The sequence below is a fragment of the Tenrec ecaudatus genome, chromosome 11 (assembly GCF_050624435.1).
Source record: "Tenrec ecaudatus isolate mTenEca1 chromosome 11, mTenEca1.hap1, whole genome shotgun sequence".
In the NCBI taxonomy this organism is placed as follows: Eukaryota; Metazoa; Chordata; class Mammalia; order Afrosoricida; family Tenrecidae; genus Tenrec; species Tenrec ecaudatus.
In genome coordinates, this window is record NC_134540.1 from 83,898,821 (window position 1) to 83,910,479 (window position 11,659).

Sequence of the window (11,659 nt, forward strand, 5' to 3'; positions counted from 1 at the left end):
AGATAAGAGAATTCGCCTCTGAGTGAGGAGCACAGCTCACGCGCTGGCTGCCGGCTGGGCATCAACGGTGGTCTGAGTCTATTTAGAGCCCCTGAGAAGAAAGGCCTGGTGATCCACCTCCCCCAAATCCGCTGTTGAAAACCCTTCTCCTCCGACACACTTGGGTCCCCATGAGACAGAACCTACTCAACAGAGCAACGGGCTTCACTTTGGTTAGGGTTGAGACCTTTGCCAGGGAGCTTCCTGGCTGGCCTCTATTCAGCTACCGCATGCCTAGGTATCCGAAGGACTGAGACTTGCTCCAGGCTCACTTCCAATCTGGAAGAAGAAGGTCATCTTGAAAGGGGGAATGGAAATCCGTGTTGCAATGGCGGTCATTCTTAAAGAACACCACGCTGCACGTCTAACGATGAACAGCTAGCTGGTGCCGTTCACAAACCCCTTCTTTGTGGGGCTGGCAAGCATGGCTCTTTGGCTTAGGCTTCCGCAGGAGGTGGGCAGAGGGGGGAGTGTCTAAAGACCCCATCCCAAAGTGTGTGTCCAGATTTATTTATTTTCATGATGGGCAGGAAGTTTTGGAACCAGTCACATCTAGCGCATCGCAAGTCATTTCTATTAAAAACTGCATCTTAAAGAAAACAAACCTTGAGTGCCTCTGAGATGCTTTTAAGAAAGCGCGATGCATTTCACTATTTTGAAGCATTAGTTGGAGTTTGGTTTTTTCTGGGTCAGAGATAACAAAATATGTTTGTTATGGAAGGACACCAAGCTCCAATAAAAATAAGAAGCCAGAAACAGTCATCTACCTGAGCCAATAAAATTAGTCAGCCTGCTAGACTTTGGCGGCACACACCGTTGCCCTCAAAGCTGCACGGGCTCGGGTTTCTGGTCCCGTGAAAGGAAGTGCCTCATAGAACTGACAGCAATGGTTCCAACCTTTCAGCTTCTTGCCGGTCCGCCATCCCTGTGTTTTCAACTGCCGGCGTTTTGTGTGGACGGTATCTCTTTCTCTTCATCGACTTTACCACCCACCTGATCCCGGCGGTTCTATTACACAGAAGGATATCAAACTTGCCAAGTGCTGGCAGGCTACCTGCTGGACGGGGTCCAGCGCCGGTGATTCTCTTCATACGCCATAAAAGACTGTCTGCATTTGACAGTAATGCTCCCTGCGTGCCAAATTGGCTGCTAAATCGATCTCTAAAATAGTTCCACTACAGCACACCTGGAAAAGAAGGTGTTCTTGCCTGAATAGGCCTCGCCCCACCCCCCAAAAAAACCCACCCCAAACACAGTCTCTATGTCCCTGGGTATGGTCCCATTTGGGAATGGGTTGTCTTTGGTATGTTAAAGAAGCAGGATCATCATGTGAGATATTAAGAGAATCACAAGGAAGCCCAAGAAGCAGAGATGGGGAAGAGAGATGTGAAGTTCGCTCATGAACTGCAGATTGGGGACCTGAAGCCCATCTGTAGGCAACTGGACATCCTTTGACAGAAGGGTTGTGGGGAGGAAACGAGCCAGTCAGGTGCAGTGTAGCAACAATGAAACATACAACTTTCCTCTAGTTCCTAAATGCTTCCCGCCCTCCCACAGTATCATGATCCTAATTCTACCTTATAAATCCGACTAGACCAGAGAGTGTACACTGGTACAGATTAGGAACTGGAAACACAGGGAATCCAGGACAGATGATCCCTTCAGGACCAGTGGTGAGAGTGGCAATACCGGGAGGATGGAGGAAGGGTAGGGTGGAAGGGGGAACTGATTACAAGGATCTACATATAACCTCCTCCCAGGGGAACGGACAACAGAAAAGTGGGTGAAGGGAGATGTTGGATATGACAAAATAATAATAGTTTATAAATTATAAAGGGTTCATGAGGGAGGGGGTAGCAGGGAGGGAGGGGAAAATGAGGATCTGATACCAAGGGCTCAAGTTGAAAGAAAATGTTTTGAGAATGACGATGGCAACAAATGTACCTGACACAATGGATGTATATATGGATTGTGATAAGAGTTGTACGAGGCCCCAATAAAATGATTAATAATAAAAAAGGAAGAGACTGGGGCCTTCCGCAAGAGACAACCCCTTCCTTCAGAGCTGGTGCCCTGAATTCAGAATGCTAGCCTCTTAAACTGTGAGAAAATAAAGTTCTGTTTGGGAAAACCACTCTTTTGGCATTTCTGTCACCACAGCGCTAGATAGCTAAGGTGACTGTGGCTGCTAGGGCCACTGAGTGGGCTCCGACCCACAGGGACCTTCTGCCGACCGAAGGAGAGACTGTGCCATGCTCACAATTGTCACTCTGCGAGAGCCCCTTGTCGCAGTCCCCGTGTCAACGCACTTCGGGAGGGCTTCCTCTGTCCCTGTCCTTCTGCTTCACCATGTAGGTTGTCCTTCTCCGGGAACTGGTCTCTCCTGACAACATGTCCAAAGTACACGAGACGAGCTCTCGCCACCCATGTCTCTGAGCTAAGAGGCTTCAACTAAAACTGGCCGGGAAGCCCGCGGGCTATGCTTTGATCAAGACTTCTTTGCCCATCAAATTACATCTCTCTCTCTCTGGTACGTCTGCGTTTTGCCATGTCTCCAAGGCTAGCCACTGAGGTTGCGTGGGGATGTGCAAATATTGCTGAGGGCTGCTTCAAGGGGGCAGAAGGCAACACCTGTTGCTGTAAGGCCACGGAGTCTTGTGCGTCTAGCTGGAGACTTTTTAAAACATACTTCTGCATTTCAAGTCTAAGCTGTTTCTCAGAATGGGTCTCTCCGTCACTTGTTGGCTGCTAAGAGACAAGGTGCTGGGTTAGCACAGGTCAGTCCGCTTTCTTGCCAGCTCCTCCTGCTGCCTGCCTGGCTCCTCCCTCCTGTGTTCTCTCAGGAAATGGCTACCTGGAGACCAGCCCCATCCGGGAGTGATTCTAAAAGCAAACAATCCTGGTAGCATGGGCACTGACCCCTCCCTCTAGAACAGAAGCTGAGTGTGAACTTCAGCTTTGAGCCGGACAGAATCTCATCATCCACCTGCCTGGAGCCCACCTGCCCCGGCCTCCAGGCACACTGCTCTTCCTGCTGCAATAGAACAACCCAAGCCCAGTCCCTCTGCCGGGCCTTTGATCCGCGGTTCACTCCCTCCCTTCATTTAGGCTATCCATCAAATGTCATCTTCTTAAGGGGCTCCCTCACTTCTACCCCCCGGGTACTTTCTCTCTGTTTGTTCTGCTTATTTGTTTCTTCAGAGCACCGGATTTTGTCTGAAGTTCTGCTTATATTTCTGTATTGTGGTTTCTCTTCCCACACGAGAATATAAAGTTGATGAGAATAGGGCACTTCCTCTCTTTGTACCTGCGATCCCACGATATTGAACCAGGGAGACTGAAGAAGAATCAATGCATTTGAATTGGGGTGCTGGTGAAGAATACTGAAAGGACCACGGACAGACACAAATCAACAAATCTGTCTGGGAAGAAGTACAGCCAGAATGCCCCTTTGAGGCAAGGATGGCAAGACTTTGTTTCCCGAACTTTGGACAGGTTGTTAGGAAGACTAACTCCTGGAGAAGGGCATCCTGCTTGGTCAAGTGGATGGGGCCATAAAAAAGTCGCAGATCCTCAACAAGGTGGACTGACCCAGTGGCTGCTGCAACAATGGGCTCAAACAGCAAGGTAACGGTGAGGATGGCACCGGACCCGTCGGGGTTTCATTCTTTTGTACATCGGGTCACTGTGAGTTGGTCCTGACTCGACATCACCTAACACCAGCCCCACCCTGGTGTCCGTGCATCTCCATCACAGTGCCTGGTGGGGACCATGGTAGTTTAAAGGTAGAATTCTCACAGTTTATGCAGGCGACGGGGTTTGAATTCTGGCCAGTGCACTTCAGGTACACCCACCATTTGTCCTTTAGTGCAGATTTTCAGGCTACTGAATAGGTTTCAGTGGGACTTCCAGACTAGGGGGACTAGGAAGAAAGGCCTGGTGATCTACTTTAGAGAAAATAGTCAATGAAAAACCTACGGATTCCAACGAGGTGGTCCCCAACCGATCAAGGAGGCAGCACAGGAAGGGGCAGCTCTTCACTCTGCTGTGCAGGGGGTTACCATGTGTTAGGGCCTAACTCCATGGCAGCTTGCATGTCATAGGATGCTCAGTCGAGACCGACAGAGTAAAGCCTACTGTAAATGTCCTGTCTTCTGCTCCTGGGCATGCAAATTCAGAACCACTGCATGAGATGCATGAGATTTTTGAGAAAAGCGATTTGGGAGTTCCCTGGTCTTCACAACCGTCACCTCTCCTGTGTTCATCTGCAGTCTGGTTTTGTGTGTCTTTCTTCCTATCCTGAGAAAGTGTTTTCTATCAGGATTAGAGGGTTGTTGGCAGAAATGACATGCCTGTGATCCTCAGGAGACTAGTATCCTATGTCAGTCTTTGTGCTCGCCTTTCAATGGCTGATGTCTAGCCATTGACTAGTGTCACTTAACCGTATCCATGTAAGGGGATCCTGAGCCATTGCAGTCTGGCTTGGCTTTCGAGCGCCATGCGCGCTGTGTGTCTATCACCCCGTTATTAGTCGCGATAATGGGTCCGGGGTGGTGGTTGCTCCTTTTGCTGACTTCCCCGTGACGCACAAAGTGAAACAGCCTCCCAGGCCTGCTTGCCCTCTGTAAAACAGAGCCAGGATTTACTGGCTTGTAAAGTGAATTGAGAGAGCATGAGCTCATGGGGTGGCACAGCTGCAGAGTATCAGCACGAGGGCATCTCCCAGTCAGTATAAGAGGCTCATTACCATCCATCCGTTGTCTACGGCCACCCGATTTGTCGGAAATGAAAAACAAAGGCTCCCCGGTGAGTTATGGGTGTAAATATGTGTACAACCTGTGGGCCTGCCCAGGGGGTGTCTAGGCAGAGGAGGCAGGGCCCCCCATGTTTATACCAACAGGAGTCTGGTGTCTGTTCCCCCCTTGTGGCCCAAACAAGTTACTTGATGCCCTCAGGCACGTAATATTGAGACATAACAGAGGGGAGCTATACCAACTGGAATTTGTTGACTTAGGGCAGTACGGTGGTTAGGTAGCCCTTCCCACCACACCTGTGTGATGAGAGCCATTCGTGGCCTTCCTTTGACACACGAATCTCATCCATCCATCCATCCATCCATCCATCCATCCATCCATCCATCCATCCATCCATCCACTATGTACTAGCAGGGACTCCAACACCCAAACCCAAACTCACTGCCATGGAGTTAGTGCTGACTCGTGGCAGCTCCCACGGGTTTCTGAGACTGTAGCTGCTTCCGGGAGCAGAAAGCCCAGTCTTTCTCCCTCCCAGCTGCTGCTGGTTTCCATCTGCCCACTGTTCAGATCACAGCCCAACGTGCAACACGACATCACTAGGGGGGCCAGTGAGATTGAAATCACTTTAGATGGCGGGATTCCCTAAGACGCCACCGGTGACTAGTCCACGCTCCTGCCAAGACCCATGGTCAAATTCCCTTGGGGCAGCCCTGGTGGCACAAAGGTTAAGCGCTCTGCTGCTCACTGAAAGGCTGGAGGATCACATTCCCCCAATGGCTCCGTGGGTGAAAGACTTGGTGGTCCGCTTCTCTCAAGGTGGCAGCCAAGAGACCTCTAGGGGGCAGTTCAGTTTCACCCCACGGAGCCTCTGTCCTTGAGAATCAACTCAATACACCCCAACAACAGCTCTGGGCCGTCCGTTCTGATTTCCTCAGGACAGCGGTGAACAGCACATGCAGCCAACTTTCATTTGTTTGCTCAAACAGAGGCCAAAGCGTTCTTTCAAATGGGTCCCAACGGTACTAGAACATGTCTGAGTTACTAGAATACGTTAGGTTGAACCATTGAAATCACCTCTAGTCAACCGGTTTTAAATCATGAAAACAGCAATTGCATTTGCTCATGGCAACCTTTCCCTTATTTCCCAACCTTGTCTCCATGTCTCCCAAAGAGCACACCTAGTTGGTTCCTCCTGATGGCACTGGGCCCACGAGGGGACTTGGGGCATAGGGTCTGGGATTGAAAAGTGCTTGGGGAGTCACGGCGTTCTTTGAAGAGGGGACATTTGTTAACTAACTGCTTTGATTTTGAATTGTCCGTTGGCGCTGCAGTGCCTCTGCTGGTCTGGGTGGCCTTCTGCAGCCACCACCAGGCCTTGCCTTTGAGTCATTTCCAGCTCATGGTGATGTCATGTGTATCAGAGGAGAACAATACTCTTGGGGTTTTCCATTAAAAAAAAATTAACTATATACTTTTAAAAACGTGTGTGTGTGTGTATTATGTGAAGGCTGACAGAGGAAATCGGTTTGCCAGCGGCAATGTTGACTTTGTCTGATGAAGCTCATCACCAGTCCTTTCTTTGGAGGCACCTCTGTGTGGAATTGCACCGTCACACTGCTGGTTAGCAATGGAGTGCCTTAACTGCCCTAATCGCCCCTCCCCAAGCCAAACTCACTGCTATGGAGTCATTGGTGACTCACAGCAACACCCTGTGGATTTCGAGACTGTAAATATGCATGGGAGTAGAAAGTCCACGCTTTCTCCCTATGAGCTGCTGGTGGTTTTGAACTGCCGACCATGTGGGCTGCAGCTCAATTCGAAATCACCACACCACCTACAAGGAACAAAACCAGCTAGTCTAAGAGGCAGGAGAGACAGGTTCTAGTCCAATTCTTCTATGTGTAAGTTAAGTGTTCCGCACGTGATCTTTTAAGTACTACACCATATTGGTATGATTTGCGCTACTTGTCTAACCATCAGTATCCTTAAAAAGAAAGACATGCTAAAAGGAGCAGCACAATTTTAAAAGTTCATGGAAAAATGCAAGGAAAAGATCATGGGATTTTTTTTTTCCAGGAGCTTTTTGAAGCCCCCTCACATCCGGTAAAATGTTACAAGCCAGAGATCAAATAAGCAGACATCAGTTTCTTTTTTCTTGCTGATTTTTTTTTAACTAAGGAAAATAGCACTGAAAGAGTCAATAAAAGTCCTGCCTGCGATATGCAAATTCAAGAACATCAGAGGCATGCCCACCTCCCGGTTAAAAGGCTGGGGATGGTCTTTTGTTTCCTAATTGATGTAATGTGCTAAGTGAGCTTAATGGACGGTAATTAATGATGCACTGGGTGGGAGCAATTACTTAGGCAAAGCCTCTGAGGGCATCAAAGGGAGGGAGCGGGCAGGTGTCCTCTGGGACGTTTGAGGATGTTGAGGGCCAGCGGGACAGGACTCCTGGGGGGCAGGGAGGGCAATGAGGAGGAAACCTTCTCCCAGCAGCCACACAAGGCTAGCTTTCAAAGACCGTCATCCTGTTTATAGCTACTGTGTTTGAATTTCAGATCTGCTTGAATCTCTGAAGCTGAGATCCTGTGCATTTCCTTGAGAATGAATTACATTCTTTGGAAACCACAAAACTCACTCACCTGGACCCTGAGAGGGAGAGAGCGGGGAGCTGAGTTTCCATCAATGGTCTCCAATGAGACACCGAGTTTTGACTGGAAGCAACTCCGCAGGATGGGCATAGATATGTAGGGACGGAGACACAGGCATTTATCAGGACTCGGGCATTTGGGTTCATCTCTAAGAGGCAACTCGGATTTTCTCCCTGTGAAATGGGGCTGAGACGGGATCTGTCGCCACACCTCAAGCAAACATGGGGCTGCTGTGTCTGATGGTGGCACTGTGCTAGGCTCTGAGAGCTCACGGTGGTGCTCCAACCAGGAGAGCGAGCCCCTGACACTTCTGAGCTTTGTAAATATTTGTCTTTAATACAATGAAAATCCTGTTTACTTTCCTAAGCCAGGTAGTGGTTGGAGAGTGAAAATCAAACATTTCAAGGAAATTGTATGAAATGTTTTCCTCCCTAAGCCATGTCCCTCCGAGATCTCCCTCCCAATGTGTTGCCTCAGAGGACTATCCCCACAGCATGGCGGGACTCCCTGAGGGATGGCGAGAGGGCAGAGGGGCAGGATTCTGGGCACTCTGAGACCCCAGATGATTGCAGCAGGACCCTTGGAGGCCCCAATCTTCTCTTCCCCAAATAGAGGATAAACACGGGCAATCATGAGAACAAACTGTAATTTGCTAGCTTATGATGACTGAGTTTCTTTTTGGGTGGACTCTGTCCAAAATGTGTAAATGACTTTGACTTAGAAATCTCAGCTACTTCAGTCACCGAAGATTATTTGCTCTCTCGGGCAGAGTTATTGTAATTTAGTCCTGTTCTCCTTAGTCCATAGGTTTGTTTCTGTTTTTTTTAATGATTATATAGCCTCTTTAATATTTTGAAATAGTTAGGGCATCATGCTTCATTAAAAAGTGTCGGCAAAATGCAACTTCAGAACCCCAGAGCGCTGGCTAGCTGCGGCATTCGGCCAGCAGGGAGTCTGACTGGCTGGTGGCTCCCCACTCCCCTCTTGCAGTTTCTCATTTCATATCCTTGTGTCCTACCCACTTGTGCCCACATATCCTTGGGCTGACCAGGTAACCTGCTCTGTTAGTTCATCACCTCCCTCCTGACCCCTGCTAGTAGTAGTATTTTACATAACCGTCCCTTGCTTTTAATCCAGTGGCAGCAGGGAACCATGTCAGAAGCTCACCAGCCATGTCTCCTGCCAACCTCACCCCTTCGCCTTCCCATCCACCCCTCACATCTCTGTTCTGCAGGAGCAACTGCTGCAGGTTGTGAGAGATTAGAGATGGGTCTTCTGCACGGAGCCCGAAAGACTAGGTGACCTGTCAGAGGTGGTGGTAGAATCCTCTGGAATGGAGATGAAGCAGCCACCCAGGGCCCCTGGAACTGGTGCAAGCCCCCATCTAGTAGGTCTCCCAAGGCACGGCGGGTCTTAGTGAATCCAATGCAGGCACTGAACCCAGCTGAGCCCACCGTCCTAGCCCTGCTGGCTCATCCAGGTCAGCCAGGCTCCAGCGCCGTCTCAAGGACAGACTTTCACGCTCTCTGGAGCCACCGCTGGCTCAGGAGCCCAAATCTTAAAGCCTGCTAAGCCCACGTTAAGCATGGCTCGGGAACCAAGGTGCACCCAGTAGCAACACTGGGTTTCTGCTGTTTTCCCGAAAACAAAGGCGCAATCTCAGGACTTAGAGCTGGTAGCACAGACGAGCGGTAATTGGTAAAGCTTGTTCTAACGCAACCCAAAAATGACATGCATTTCAAAAATGCACTCCGGCTGTCTCCTAGCAGACGACACCTCAGTCTCGTTCACAGCTGAAGAGTTTAGAAAACGTGAAGGAAAGGACTCCGGCTTACCTGGCACCCGCTGGGGGCTCGGTTTCTGGTCCTAGCAGAAGATGGGTCTGGGAGGAAAGCCCGGACCCGATCCAGGCTGGGGGCACCAGGCTTCCCAGGTGGGTTGTTCCAGCTGCGCTGAACCCAAGCAGATGCTCAAGGTCCCCGAGGGCTGGCAGAGTGCTCTCGGGCCCAGGCACCCCTCTTCCGCTGTCAGCCCCTCTCCTTTTTGTTTCCGAGGGCTTCCCGGGGATTTTTCTTGCACTGCTCACTGCGGAGTCTGCGAGTTTGGAAACTTGGTGCTCGGTGAGGGGCTTTCCCTCACTGCAAACTCACCTGCACCATCTAGAGGTCTCTCCCAGCACTGGAGAGGAGGGACACTTGGCAGTTCAGCCCCGCTCCGGTGTGGGCCTGAGACACCTGGCTCTTCCGGACTTCCTGCACCTGAACAGACCCATTGGAATGTGTGAAAATCATGGAGAGGTTTCTTCGTTTTGTTTTTGTTTTTTTAAATGGAAGGGACAACCTACCTCTCTCAGAACAACCATAGCCTCTGGGCACTGAGGTATGGAAAAAGCAAATTAGCATAGAAATATAATTCATCACGACTGGGTCACCGAAGGGATCCACCCCTCCCCCAACTGAGATGGCTATCAGGTGCTGCTGCAAGGAGCCAGCTTTGGCCTTCACTCACACGCATCCTGTGCACCCCCTGCCCCTTGCATGGCGTCCACAGACGTTGGGTCATTAGGGAGTTCTAAATGCCCTTCTGTGACTCTTCCCTGCCCCCCCCCCCACGCCCTTCCCGCTGCCCCCATCGGAGGAGATAACGAGAAGGAGCTCAGAAGCACAGATTCTGAACAAAACATTGCCTCGTAGTGTTCGTCAGCTCTTTCTCAAAAGTTAAATGATTGCAAGAAAAGACAAACCCTGTTTCATTGAGAGAAGGTCGCTTCTCCAGCTGTCCTCAACTCAGCGTGCAGGACGGAACCGCTCCTCTAGCATTGATTTTGATCTTCCCTGTCTGGTTCTCTCCGCGCTGGAAGTAGGCATTAAAACCCACACGGCACTCAAGGAGGAAAGAGCTTAGAGGGAGAGCAGCAGCAATGGTGTCGCTCTTGGATAAGGAGCTTGCACTTACCGATGAGCTGGGTTTGCCTCTGAAGCAGCTGAGTGGACTCTATTTGCTTGGCTTCCTTGCCCAGTGTGGACGATTGATTCGGCCGCGTAGGTCCTCAACGAGGTCATCTTACTGCCCATGCTGAGCTCAAGCCGAGGGTTTGGGATTGATTAACGTCACAGATTAGAAACCCAGGAAGGAAGTGTCCTGGTTTGCTTTTTTCCTGTGACATCTAATTTGGACTTTGTTATTTTGATTAAGTGTTCAGATGGAGATGATCTTAGGCATACTTGTTTTTCTATCGGAAATCAAATGGTGACTAAGTTTTCCCAAGAGCGATAACTTAGACATTTTCCCAAAGATAAGAAACAAAAACCCAACAGAACAAGGAGTTAAATATGGATGGTGTTATAGAACCCAGGTCGGTTCTCTCCCTCTCCCTGAGAAATAGAAATCATTATGCCGCTAAGAAACGTCATGGGTGGTTACGCAGAAGGTTTTCATGGCCGTTGTAAAGCTCGGAGCTCACTGGCATCGAGTCAATTCGGACTCGGCGATCCTATAGGACAGGGTAGCACTACCGCAGTGGGTTTGGTGAGGCTGTTCATCTTTACAGGAATCAAGACCTCATTATTCTTCCGGGGAGGGTCTGATGCTTTCGAACCGCGGACGTTGCAGTTAGTAGCCCAAAGCATTCTGGACTGTGCCACTGGGGCTCCTGTACAGTCATGCCCCAATGAAAACAAGCACCCAAATCAATGTCGTTGACTAAATCAACAAGGAAACAAGATAGATTATTGCTTATTTTCATAATTTAAGGCTCCAGATCGTTGAAGACTCAGGAATTTTGGTTTTGCACATTTTGGGAAAAAGACTAGGGAAGCAATACCAAAAGGCTATCCACTGCAGCTTAAAATGAGAATGCAAATCAAGATTGCAGACCTTTGTTGGTCCAATGGGGTCTTCTGGGGCTGCGGAATGTAATTTATAACACATGCGAGATACACATCGTTTGTTCTGCACTGCCCTGCCCTACCCCTGCCCCTAGTTTGCACAAAGGCACGACCGGGAACAGAGCGGAGGAACTGCAGCACACTGGGGATGGCCCCATCTGCGACTCTCCTCGGCTACAACTTTCCACGGGCCTTTAGAGACTTTATGGGGCTCCTGTGCCTAGGGGTGTTCACGGGTTGGTTGGAATGATCTCCCAGCAGGGTAGACCATTTCCAGTAAGTACACTGAGCCATATTCTGATGTCCACTATTTAAAATCTCTGTC

General features: G+C 49.8%; 1 protein-coding gene across 1 annotated transcript in view; it reads right to left on the reverse strand.

The window, feature by feature from the left end:
- Positions 1–9,520, reverse strand: part of EDAR (ectodysplasin A receptor) — a 112,477-nt gene extending 102,957 nt beyond the window's left edge. Inside the window, exon 1 of the mRNA XM_075563363.1 lies at positions 9,283–9,520. The gene's annotated coding sequence lies outside the window, so the exon portion shown is untranslated. The remainder of the gene's footprint in view (positions 1–9,282) is intronic.
- Positions 9,521–11,659: the final 2,139 nt, after the last annotated feature.